This window comes from Boleophthalmus pectinirostris, unplaced genomic scaffold (genome assembly GCF_026225935.1).
Source record: "Boleophthalmus pectinirostris isolate CB_2022bp ecotype Guang Dong unplaced genomic scaffold, ASM2622593v1 HiC_scaffold_19, whole genome shotgun sequence".
Taxonomy (NCBI): Eukaryota; Metazoa; Chordata; class Actinopteri; order Gobiiformes; family Gobiidae; genus Boleophthalmus; species Boleophthalmus pectinirostris.
This window is the reverse complement of record NW_026571140.1, coordinates 44,385,614-44,399,594: the sequence shown is the minus strand read 5'-3', so window position 1 is coordinate 44,399,594 and position 13,981 is coordinate 44,385,614. Positions and strand designations below refer to the sequence as shown.

The 13,981-nt window shown below is 43.3% G+C and overlaps 1 protein-coding gene across 1 annotated transcript in view; it reads right to left on the bottom strand.

Moving 5' to 3' along the window:
* LOC110154041 (zinc finger protein 408-like) overlaps positions 1 to 4,114 on the bottom strand; it is a 46,958-nt gene extending 42,844 nt beyond the window's left edge. Inside the window, exon 1 of the mRNA XM_055154884.1 lies at positions 4,004 to 4,114. The gene's annotated coding sequence lies outside the window, so the exon portion shown is untranslated. The remainder of the gene's footprint in view (positions 1 to 4,003) is intronic.
* Positions 4,115 to 13,981: the final 9,867 nt, after the last annotated feature.

Here is a 13,981-nt window from a genome sequence, read left to right as displayed (position 1 = left end):
TTAGAGATAGAGTTAGAGATAGAGTTAGAGTTAGAGATAGAGTTAGAGATTAGAGATTAGAGTTAGAGATAGAGAAGAGTTAGAGATAGAGTTAGAGATTAGAGATAGAGTTAGAGATAGAGTTAGAGATAGAGTTAGAGATAGAGTTAGAGATAGAGATAGAGTTAGAGATAGAGTTAGAGATAGAGTTAGAGATAGAGTTAGAGATAGAGTTAGAGATAGAGTTAGAGATAGAGTTAGAGATAGAGTTAGAGATAGAGTTAGAGATAGAGTTAGAGATAGAGTTAGAGATATAGTTAGAGAGAGTTAGAGTTAGAGATAGAGTTAGAGATAGAGTTAGAGATAGAGTTAGAGAGAGTTAGAGATTAGAGATAGAGTTAGAGATAGAGTAGAGTTAGAGATAGAGTTAGAGTTAGAGATAGAGTTAGAGATAGAGTTAGAGTAGAGAGAGAGTTAGAGATAGAGTTAGAGAGAGTTAGATTAGAGTTAGAGATAGAGACAGAGTTAGAGATAGAGTTAGAGATTAGAGTTAGAGATAGAGTTAGAGACAGAGTTAGAGATAGAGTTAGAGATTAGAGAGAGAGAGTTAGAGATTAGAGATAGAGTTAGAGATAGAGTTAGAGATAGAGTTAGAGATAGAGTTAGAGATTAGAGATAGAGTTAGAGATAGAGTTAGAGATAGAGTTAGAGATAGAGTTAGAGACAGAGTTAGAGACAGAGTTAGAGATAGAGTTAGAGTTAGAGATAGAGTTAGAGATAGAGTTAGAGATAGAGTTAGAGATAGAGATAGAGATAGAGTTAGAGATAGAGTTAGAGATAGAGATAGAGATAGAGTTAGAGATAGAGTTAGAGATAGAGTTAGAGATAGAGTTAGAGATAGAGTTAGAGATTAGAGATAGAGAGAGTTAGAGTTAGAGATAGAGTTAGAGATAGAGTTAGAGATAGAGTTAGAGATAGAGTTAGAGATAGAGTTAGAGATAGAGTTAGAGATAGAGTTAGAGAGAGTAGAGTTAGAGATAGAGTTAGAGATAGAGTTAGAGATAGAGTTAGAGATAGAGTTAGAGATAGAGTTAGAGATAGAGTTAGAGATAGAGAGTTTAGAGATAGAGATTAGAGATAGAGTTAGAGATTAGAGAGAGTAGAGTTAGAGATAGAGTTAGAGAGATAGAGTTAGAGATTAGAGTTAGAGATAGAGTTAGAGATATAGAGTTAGAGATAGAGTTAGAGATAGAGTTAGAGATTAGAGTTAGAGAGAGTAGAGTTGAGAGATAGAGTTAGAGATTAGAGTTAGAGTTAGAGATTAGAGTTAGAGATAGAGTTAGAGATAGAGATTAGAGATAGAGTTTAGAGATAGAGATTAGAGATAGAGTTAGAGTTATAGAGTTAGAGATAGAGTTAGAGTTAGAGATAGAGTTAGAGATAGAGTTAGAGATAGAGTTAGAGATAGAGTTAGAGATAGAGAGTAGAGTAGAGTAGAGATAGAGTTAGAGATTAGAGATTAGAGATAGAGTTAGAGATAGAGAGAGATAGAGTTAGAGTAGAGATAGAGTTAGAGTTAGAGATAGAGTTAGAGATAGAGATAGAGTTAGAGATAGAGTTAGAGATAGAGTTAGAGATAGAGTTAGAGATAGAGTTAGAGAGAGTTAGAGATTAGAGTTAGAGATTAGAGATAGAGTTAGAGATAGAGAGAGATAGAGAGATAGAGATTAGAGATAGAGTTAGAGATAGAGAGAGATTAGAGATAGAGTTAGAGATTTAGAGATAGAGTTAGAGATAGAGTTAGAGATTAGAGTTAGAGATTAGAGTTAGAGAGTAGAGATAGAGTTAGAGATAGAGTTAGAGATAGAGAGAGATAGAGTTAGAGATAGAGTAGAGATAGAGTAGAGATAGAGTTAGAGATAGAGTTAGAGATTAGAGAGAGTTAGAGATAGAGATTAGAGATAGAGATAGAGTAGAGATAGAGTTAGAGATAGAGTTAGAGAGAGATAGAGTTAGAGATAGAGTTAGAGTAGAGTTAGAGATAGAGATAGAGTAGAGATAGAGAGAGTTAGAGATAGAGTTAGAGATTAGAGAGAAGAGTTAGAGATAGAGATAGAGTTAGAGATAGTTTGGAGAAAAATAGAGATAATTTGGAGAGAGTTTGGAGATTTAGGAGAGTGAGGAGAGAGACTCAGGAGAGAATGGAGCTAAGAAGAGGAGGATGTCCCCTGTGTGGGAACATTTTGATCTCATTTCTCCCAACAAGGTATGTACAGTAATATTTCTACAGAAGTGGAGAAACTGTTGTTTTTAAATAAAAAACAATGATGTGTCCCCTGAACCATAATCACCCAACATTACAAAAGCACAATCACTGTCCAAACTCCAACCCCAACCACCCTCACCTCACTGGAAATGATCATTAGCATTTTCATAATTTTCCATACTGCCAGTATATATATGTATTTATATACTTATTTATTTATATTTATGTTTTATTTATATATTTATATTTATACACACACAGTATACATCACTACAATATACATGTTTTACATACTTCTTTATTTTGCTGACAGTTTTATTCACAGGCTTTCTGCAAAATGCAACACACTTCAAATTCATGTCAACTGATATTTTTTGCGTCCAGTAGACGTCCTACTAGAGCAAAAGAAGCTTCAGGAAGCTTTGCACTGGAGTGAACCGATTGGATGAAAGGCTTCAATGCTTCATGAAGCTTCATCTGCCCATCACTAATTTCTATAGCACTTTTCATGATTCAGCATTATTCATTCACTCTATATCTGGTGATGGTAAACTACTGTTGTAGCCACAGCTGCCCTGGGGCAGACTGACAGAAGCGCGGCTGCCATGCCACTTGGCGCCATCGGCCACCACCACCATCACTCACACACACACCACTTTCATACTGGGCAATGTGGGTGAAGTGTCTTGCCTAAGGACACAATGATTGAATTGATTGTGTTTAAGTGTCCTTGACTCAACTGTTCTTGGACCTGGAGCAGGTTTTGGGTTGATGGAGGAAATTGGAGGAAACTCATCCAGACACGAAGAGAAACACAAACTCCACACAGAAAGACCCGGGCGACCCGGGGATCCAACCCCGAAACTTCTTGCTGTGAGGCACGAGTGCTAAACACTCAGCCACTGTGCCAGGACTGAACCAGGACTGAACCAGGATTAAACCAGGTCTAAACCAGGTCTAAACCAGGTCTACACCAGGTCTACACCGGTATTAAACTGGGATTAAACCAGGACTAAACCAGGACTGGACCAGGACAGATTTTTGGCCCTCCTCTTTTCTGCTCGTCTTTATTCTTGGATTAGTTAAAAATTCAGATTTTCGTGAAGGCGTCAAACTTTTGGTCAAATCTTTTAAAATATCAAACACACATCTGACTTAAAAAAAAAAAAAACTTAATTCACCAGCGAAAAACTAAAACACAACGACCACGATTAAATTTATGACATTACAAAAACAAATTGCCCAGTTTTTCTAGTTTTTATGAAGTTTAAAACTTTACAATAAGCAGAAGTTTGTTACTTAGCAACCGTAACATAAACAAGGGGCCAAAACGTGTCTAAATTACACAATAGTTCTGATTAGAGTCATAAAAATAAATGACAAAACCTTTTTTTTTTGGTTAAATTACGGTTTAAAGTGTCAGAAAATTGTTTTCCTTGTGCCATTTGTGCCTAACTGTAAAATCCAGACATGACTGCATTTATTAGTTAAATAAAGCAAACACACGGATATTGGACAGAGATTAACAATAGAAAATATGAATAATGTAAATATTACTTTACTAAAGAAAAACAAAAGTGTGAATCTTGTTTATGAAACAAATGGAGCTGTTTTAATCTAAAGTGTTGGAGGAACGCGGGGAAAGCTCATGTGCGGCCAACAGCAGCGGCTAACGGCGGCTAACCCCACAAACCCGACAAAAACACAGCCGTAAAAAGACGATAAATGTGACGGAAACGTGTTTGTAAATGTACGTACGTGATCTGGTGCCGCGGTGCGTCGTTTTACGGTTCAATCCGCAGAAAAATCCGCACATTTATGTCATTTCGGGCTCATCGAACTCCGGGAAAACTGCTGCCCACAAGACGCACTGCGCATGCGCCAAAGGCTCTCCCCCCCCAACAGAGAAGCAACAGCGTCACAGAGCGGACAAAAAGAGAACTACACCAGAACTAAACCAGGACTAAACCAGAACTAAACCAGGACTAAACCAGGAACCAGAACTAACCAGGACTAAACCAGAACTAAACCAGAGACTAAACCAGGAACTAAACCAGGACTAAACCAGGACTAAAACCAGGACTAAACCAGGACTAAACCAGGAACTAAACCAGGACTAAACTAAACCAGACTAAACTAAACCAGGAACTAAACCAGGACTAAACCAGGACTAAACCAGGACTAAACCAGGAAACTAAACTAAACAGGACTAAACTAAACCAGGACTAAACCAGAACTAAACCAGAACTAACCAGGACTAAACCAGGACTAAACCAGGAACTAAACCAGGACTAAACCAGGACTAAACCAGGACTAAACCAGGACTACTAAACCAGGACTAAACCAGGACTACTAAACCAGGACTAAACCAGGACTAAACCAGAACTAAACCAGGACTAAACCAGGACTAAACTAAACCAGGACTAAAAACCAGACTACACCAGGACTACTAAACCCAGACTACTAAACCAGGACTAAACCAGGACTAAACCAGGACTAAACAACCAGGACTACAGACTAAACCAGGACTAAAGGACTAAACCAGAACTAAACCAGACTAAACCAGGACTAAACCAGGACTAACCAGAACCTAACCAGGACTACAGGACTAAACCAGGACTAAACCAGGACTACAAACCAGACTAAACCAGAACTAAACCAGACTAAACCAGGACTAAACCAGGACTAACCAGGACTAAACCAGGACTAAACCAGGACTAGACCAAACTAAACCAGGACTAAACCAGACTAAACCAGGACTAAACCCAGGACTAAAAACTAGGACTAAACCAGGACTACACCAGAGAACTAAACCAGGACTAAACCAGGACTACACCAGAACTAAACCAGGACTAAACACCAGAACTAAACCAGGACTAAAACCAGGACTAAACCAGGACTAAACACTAACCAGACTAAACAGAACTAAACCAGGACTACAAACCAGGACTAATAAACCAGAACTAAACCAGGACTAAACTAAACCAGACTACACCAGACTAAACCAGGACTAAACCAGCTAACCAGAACTAAACCAGGACTAACCAGACTAACAGGACTAGAACTAAACCAGGACTACACCAGAACTAAACCAGGACTAAACCAGACTAAACCAGGACTAAACCAGGACTAAACCAGACCAGAACTAAACTACAGGACTAAACAGGACTACACCAGACTAAACCAGACTAAACCAGGACTAAACCAGGACTACAACCAGGACTACTAAAACCAGGACTTAAACCAGGACTACACCAGACTACCAGGACTAAACCCAGACTAACCAGACTAAACCAGGACTACACCAGAAAACCAGGACTAAACCAGGACTACACCCAGGACTACACCAGAACTAAACCAGGACTAAACCAGGACTAACCACCAGGACTAAAACCAGGACTAAACCAGGACTAAACCAGACTAAACCACTAAACCCAGAACTAAACCAGGACTAAACCAGGACTAACCAGGACTAAACCAGAACTAAACCAGGACTAAACCAGGACTAAACCAGGACTAACCAGGACTAACCAGAACTAAACCAGGACTAAAACCAGGACTACACCAGAACTAAACCAGGACTAAACCAGGACTAACCAGGACTAACCAGGACTAAACCAGGACTACTAAACCAGGACTAAACCAGGACTAACCAGAACTACTAAACCAGGACTACCAGAACTAAACCAGGACTACACCAGAACTAAACCAGGACTAAACCAGGACTACACCAGGACTAAACCAGGACTAACCACCAGGACTAAACCAGGACTACACCAGAACTAAACCAGGACTAAACCAGGACTACCAGGATAACCAGGACTAAACCAGGACTAAACCAGGACTAACCAGAACCAGGACTAACCACTAACAGGACTAAACCAGGACTAAACCAGGACTAAACCAGGACTAAACCAGGACTAAACCACTAAACCAGGACTAAACCAGACTACTAAACCAGGACTAACCACTACAGGACTAAACCAGGACTAAACCAGGACTAAACCAGAACTACTAAACCAGGACTAAACCAGGACTAAACCAGGAACTAAACCAGACTAAAACCAGGACTGAACTAGGACCTAGACCAGACTAAACCAACCAGGACTTAAACCAGGACTAAACCAGGACTAAACCAGGACTAAACCAGGACTACACCAGACTAAACCATAAACCAGGACTAAACCAGGACTAAACCAGGACTAAACAGGACTAAACCAGGACTAAACCAGGACTAAACCAGACTAAACCAGGACTACTAAACCAGGACTAAACCAGGACTAAACCAGGACTAAACCAGACTAAACCAGAACTAAACCAGGACTAAACCAGGACTAAACCAGGACTAAACCAGGACTAAAACCTAAACCAGGACTAAACCAGGACTACACCAGAACTAAACCAGGACTAAACCAGGACTAAACCAGAACTAAAACCAGGACTAACCAGGACTAAACCAGGACCAGAACTAACCAGGACTACAAACCAGGACTAAACCAGGACTAAACCAGGACTAAACCAGGACTAAACCAGGACTAAACCAGAACTAAACCAGGACTACACCAGGACTAAACCAGAACTACACCAGAACTAAACCAGGACTAAACCAGAACTAAACCAGAACTAAACCAGAACTACACCAGAACTAAACCAGGACTAAACCAGGTCTGAACCAGGACTAAACCAGGACTAAACCTGAACTAAACCAGAACTAAACCAGGACTACACCAGAACTAAACCAGGACTAAACCAGGTCTGAACCAGGACTGAACCAGAACTAAACCAGGACTAAACCAGGACTAAACCACGTCTGAACCAGGACTAAACCAGGACTAAACCAGGACTAGACCAGATCTAAACCAGGACTAAACCAGAACTAAACCAGGACTAAACCAGGACTAAACCTGAACTAAACCAGAACTAAACCAGGACTAAACCAGGACTAAACCAGAACTAAACCAGGACTAAACCAGGACTAAACCAGGACTAAACCTGAACTAAACCAGAACTAAACCAGGACTAAACCAGGACTAAACCAGGACTAAATCAGGACTTGGCCGCCCCCTTGTGGCCGTGTATTGAAGTGTTTCACTCTGTGCAGGTGTCAAGGGAACAACGCACTGCACCTGCCCTACATGGTCCTTAGACCTGGTTTCGTCCTGGTTTAGTCCTGGTTTAGTTCTGGTTTAGTCCTGGTTTAGTTCTGGTCTAGTCCTGGTTTAGTTCTGGTCTAGTCCTGGTCTAGTCCTGGTTTAGTCCTAGTCTAGTCCTGGTCTAGTTCTGGTCTAGTCCTGGTCTAGTTCTGGTTTAGTTCTGGTTTAAACAGAGACTGAGACTCGGTGGCTGGAACATTCAGGTTTATTGCACAAACGTTGAGCTCGTCCACCACAGAAACAGAAACGCGGCCAGACTGGACTCAGACTGGACTCGGACTGGACTCGGACTGGACTCGGACTGGACTCAGACTGGACTCGGACTGGACTCAGACTGGACTCGGACTGGACTCGGACTGGACTCGGACTGGACTCGGACTGGACTCGGACTGGACTCGGACTGGACTGGACTGGACTCGACTGACTGGACTGGACTCAGACTGGACTGGGACTGGACTCAGACTGGACTCGGACTGGACTCGGACTGGACTCGGACTGACTGGACTCGACTGGACTGGACTCGGACTGGACTCGGACTGGACTCACTGGACTCGGACTCGGACTGGACTCGGACTGGACTCGGACTGACTGGACTCAGACTGGACTCGGACTCGGACTGGACTGGACTGGACTGGACTCGGACTGGACTCGGACTGGACTCGGACTGGACTCGGACTGGACTCGGACCTGGATTTGAGGAGATCTCGTAGAACTATTTAGAACTACTTTTTAAAACTTAAGAGCTTCATTTTGAGCTTCACTTTTCATTCCCGCATATATTTGGTTTTGATTTGTTAATCACTGTGGAAACAATAAAATCTGTGTGTCGCTCGTTCGTTTGTTTTTCAAAATAAAACCAAAAATAAGAAAACAAAAAAACAACAATTTTCTACATTATTTGTCTCCAAAACGAAAATGAAAAAACAGATAACGGACTGAACCAGGACTTGGTCTGGCCTCAGTCTCAGTTCCGGTCTCAATCATGGGCTGGTCCTGGTTTGTTCCCGGTCTCAGTCCTGGCCTCAGACCTGGTCTCAGTCTCAATCTGGTCCAAGCCTCAGTCCTGGTCTCAATTCTGCTCTGGTCCCGGCCTCAGTCCTGGTCTCAGTTCTGGTCTGGTCCCGGCCTCAGTCCCAGTCTCGGTCCCGGTCTCAATCACGGTCTGGTCCTAATCTGGTCCTGGCCTCAGTCCCGGCCTCAGTTCTGGTCTCGGTCCCGATCTGGTCCCGGTCTGGTCCTGGTCTCAGTCCCGGCCTCAGTCCTGGTCTCAGTCTTGATCTGGTCCCATTCTTAGTCCCGGTCTGGTCCCGGCCTCAGTTCTGGTCTAGTCCCGGTCTGGTCCCGGCCTCAGTCCCGGCCTTAGTCCTGGTCTCAGTCCTGGTCCCAGACCTGGTTTAGTCCTGGTTCAGTCCGTTATCTGTAGGAAAACTTTAGGTTTTGGAGACAAATATTGAAGAAAATCATTGTTTTTAGTTTTCTAATTTAAAAAAATTTTGGTTTTATTTTGAAAAATGAACGACTGACACACGGCTTCAGTCTCGCAGGATTTGTGTGGTTTTTTTTTGTTTTTTGCGGCTTCATATCAGATTCAGTTTGTCTCAGTTTTGTGTCTGTTCTTTTGAAAATTCCAGATTTGGCCTAAGTTCGTTTTTAAAGTGACTCTTCTAAAACATGCGTCTGGCAGAACACGCTTCCATTAATATTTCGTTTGTTTTTCATTCTTACTGATGCTCTGCAGTGAACTCACGCTGAGGGTGTTCTACACATATCTCTAGGGTGGAATGTTCAGCGGTTACCGTGGTAACACGACGCACACATTAGCAAACGGTGCCAGAAAAGTCTCAAGATCCGGAAATCTGAAAACTCGAGGAAACAAAAAAAAAAAAAAAAAAAAATCCAACCTTGATTTTTCAGACGGTGTATTTTCGTGATCCTGTGTACGAGTTTGATTTTCAACAAAAATTAAGAAAAGTGTTGGTTTGTGACAGAAATGTTACGTGACACTCAGCACAAATCTGATGTGGTTCCGACTAAAGCTGCGCGTGCACTGTGTGACTTCGTACAATTTAAGACGTTCCAAATTATTCCTAAACTCTGAATGTTTTGAGTCGTTTGAGGACAAAGATCACGACGAGACGAAAGTGTGAACGGTACAGAGTGAGAATCATATAAAGTGTATAAAAGGGTTATGTACGCTCGCACCGTACGAAGTGATGGTCGTATAAACTCGCGCCGTACGAAGTGATGGTCGTATAAACTCGCGCCGTACGAAGTGATGGTCGTATAAACTCGCACCGTACGAAGTGATGGTCGTATAAACTCGCGCCGTACGAAGTGAGGGTGATTTACACTTGCACCGTACGAAGTGAGGATCGTATATAGGGGTGTGCAAAAACATTGAGCTACAAACAGTATCGATATCGTGGGTTGCTGTATCGATATATCGTCAAAGAGTATTTTTAGGTGTATTTTACTCAATCATTTTGTGTAAGAGCGACATTTGTGTTGACATTTTCACTGTTTTGAGTAAAATGGGATTTTTAGTATCACAGCCATGAGTCAGCGTTTGTTTTTTCCCGGATGTAGAGATTGGAGTCCAAATTCAGAGAGATTTGAAAACGGTCGTGCGACTCCAGTCAGATTCGTCTCAGAAGTGGCGGTGCACTCCAGTCCACTCCACTTCAGTCGGCTCTTTCTGCTCAGACTGCGCTCAAACAAAACTCTAACGGAGCTGGTGCCCACAGCATCACGCCCCACGGAATGTTTATGACGTCAGCTGAACACATCGAATGTCGTTTTTTTTTTCAAGCTCCTCACACATAAGTTTGGTTTAAACAGCGAAAATATGTTTAGACCAGTTTTTAAAAATCTTTTAAAACTCCTCAAACGAAGTGAGGTTGAAGTGAGTTTCCGCTCGGGCAGTTCATCCTCGGGGTGAAACTTCCAGACGTGCTCCACATTCACACGGGACCAGTGAAGAAGACGTGCGGTCGATGGACTCTCAAAAATTTAAAGGTGCATTGTGTAACTTTTCGGGCGCTTGTGTCGATGACTGCTCTGCCTGGAATGTTCCACAGTGTGACTTTAAACAGCTCTACTTCAACTACAGGAGGTTTTAGAGCTCAAAAATACCAAAAAAAACCCAAACATTCTGACTGTGAGCGGGGTCGCCTCTCCGGTTGCACCCTTATCATCAGAAGGCCCACTAGTCAGAAAGCCCACAAGTCAGAAAGCCCACAAGTCAGAAGGCTCTGTAGTCAGAAAGCCCACTAGTCAGAAAGCCCACAAGTCAGAAGGCTCTGTAGTCAGAAAGCCCACTAGTCAGAAAGCCCACAAGTCAGAAGGCTCTGTAGTCAGAAAGCCCACTAGTCAGAAAGCCCACAAGTCAGAAGGCCCACAAGTCAGAAGGCCCTGTAGTCAGAAAATCCTTCTCTCTTCTATTGGTTTGTCAGCAACATTTCTCTTGAACAATTGAATGTTTATTTGATGAAAGCAACAGGGAATAACCCCTGGATCAGGGAAGATGTTTACCAATTAAAAATGGCTGCAACATCAACATTTTTAGAGATATTAACAGGAAAACACATAATCATGTATAACAGCATCAGCTAAGGCCAACATGACTTCATTTGTTGGTTTACAAACCCACCAATGCTTTATTAAAAGAAAAAGATTTAAAATAAAATTGAAATGAAGGTTGTGGAGCTCGACATTTTGCAAGTTGTTGCCTGAAAATCAGACAATTATTAACCCTGTTCCACTTAAGACGCCATTTCTGTCACGCCCCTGCCTGTCCTGAGTCTTCCTTGTGTGGATGTGGGCGGAGTCTGCTGGGAGCACCTGCTCTCCATCTGCAATCAAGCCTGCTACAAAGGCCCAGCTCTCCAGCCAGACTCTGCCAGATTGTTTCGTCTACCTGATGGTGATCGACCAGTCGGCTCAGTTTGTGTTTCTACGTCGCTTCCTGTTACTTACCTGCATTTTGTATTTCCTAGTTCCCGCTGTGGAAGACTCCGGCATTCCAGCTCCTGGCTCCTCGCTCCTCCACTGCCTATCCTGCCTCGTCAATAAACCTTTGTTTCTTTTTTGCATTTTTGCCCTCGTTCTGAGTCTGTTTTTGGGGTCCACTCCAGTGGTACACAACAGAACAATCTGGCCAAGACATGGACTCCCCAGACCCAGTTCGAGCAGCACTCCAAGCCCAAGGACTGAGAGTTCAGCAGCAAGAGGAGCAAGTGAGTAGCCTCAGAGAAGAACTCAGATCTGCTAATGACGGTCACCAAGAGGCATTTTTTCAGATATCCTCTCAGATGAACTTCATTATTGAGCGACTCAAGCCAATGGAAGATGCATCGTTTCCACCTGCACGAGCTACTCCACCTCCCACTCCTGAAGTTGTTTCTGCCCTTCCTCCTCCTGGATCTTCTCTCATTCGTTTGTCCAGTCCAGAGAGATTTTCCGGTGAGTCAGGGGATTGTCGGCCATTTCTGTCTCAATGCGAGTTGCATTTCGAATTCCAACCTGCTTCATTTCCCTCCGACCGTGCTAAAGTTGCATTTATAATCTCCTACTTGACTGGTCGAGCTAGAGCCTGGGCTACAGCGGAGTGGGATCGGCACTCTACCATCTGCAATTCCCTTCCTCTTTTCCTCAAGACTTTCAACCAAATCTTCCAGACCGTTTCACCTGGTCGAGAGGCTGCTAAGGCCTTGGTCTCATTACGACAAGGACGACGCAGCGTGCTGGATTACGCCTTGGAGTTTCGTACTCTCTCGGCTGACAGTGGGTGGAATCAGTTGGCCCTAGTGGATGCTTTTTTCAACGGACTTTCTGAGACTATTAAAGACCACCTAACTCCCCTTGATTTACCCTCTGAGTTGGAGGCTTTGATTGCTCTGGCCTCTAAGATTGACAAAAGACTGACTGAGAGGGAGCGAGTCCGTATCCGTCAGTTTCCCCCACAGCCCAGAAGAATGAACTTCAGGGAGAGGGTTTCTCCAGTTTCCTCCGTGCCTTCTGTGCCTACTGTCGATTCAGAGGAACCTATGCAACTGGGTCGGGCCCGACTAACTCCAGCTGAACGCCAACGCCGACAAAGGTCGGGCCTTTGCTTTTACTGTGGACAAGAAGGTCATTTACATCAGTGCTTGCCCCTTACGGCCAAAAGACCAGGCTCACCTGTGAGTGGAGGGGTCCTAGTGAGCCATGTCTCCTCTCCTACGCAATTATCTCCAGACCGGCTTCTTCTCCAGACCTCCCTGCTGTGGTTACGTGAGTCACTCACATTCCATAGTTTTGTTGATTCTGGGGCCGACGATAATTTTATTGATTCCAACCTTGTTCTCCAAGCTAAAATTCCTACCAAACCCTTAGAGTTCCCCAGACAGGTTAATGCACTTAATGGAAGTCACTTAGCCAAAATCACTCACCGCACCATGCCCGTCTCCCTTATTCTTTCTGGCAACCACAGAGAGGAGATACAACTATTGGTCATTCCATCTCCACAAGCTCCAGTGGTTCTGGGACTACCTTGGCTCAAGCTGCACAACCCACAAATAGACTGGTCAGCAAATAAGGTTAACAGCTGGAGTGTTCATTGTCACTCTCATTGCCTCTCAAGTCAGCCATCCACTGAGGGCAAATGTTTGAACTCCGCTCCACCTAGTCCACCTGATTTGACCTCTGTTCCTACAATTTATCATGATTTGGCTCAAGTATTCAGTAAAGAAAAAGCACTGTCCCTTCCACCTCACCGCCCCTATGATTGTGCCATAGACTTTACTCCCTGGAGCTCCTTTGCCTTCTAGTCGTTTGTACAAACTTACCCGTCCTGAAAGAGAAACTATGGAGCAATACATTAAAGACTCTCTGGCAGCTGGGTTAATTCGTCCCTCCTCGTCCCCAGTAGGGGCTGGGTTTTTCTTTGTGGATAAGAAGGATAAGACGTTACGACCCTGCATTGATTACCGTGGATTAAATGATATTACCATAAAAAATAAATATCCCCTACCACTCATTGACTCTGCGTTCGAGCCCCTCCATCAAGCTAACATTTTTACCAAACTGGACCTCCGCAATGCCTATCATCTGGTCCGCATCCGCCAAGGAGATGAGTGGAAGACTGCTTTTAATACTCCCATTGGACACTTTGAGTATTTAGTCATGCCGTTCGGACTTACAAATGCCCCTGCCGTTTTCCAAGCCCTGGTTAATGATGTGCTCCGTGACATGCTCAATAAATTTGTATTCGTTTATCTTGATGACATTTTGATTTTCTCCAGAAATCTTGAAGAACATGTGGAGCATGTGAGGCTGGTCCTGCAAAGACTCTTAGAAAACAAGTTATTTGTAAAAGCCGAGAAATGTGAATTTCATGCCACCACCGTTAACTTTCTTGGTTTTGTCATTGAGCAGGGGCAACTCAAGCCTGATCCGGCTAAGGTGAAAGCTGTTGCGGAATGGCCGAGACCCGAGACACGCAAACAACTCCAGCGTTTTCTCGGATTTGCCAATTTCTACAGAAGATTCATCAAGGATTACAGTAGAAAAGCAGCTCCACTTACCTGTTTGACCTCCACTCTAG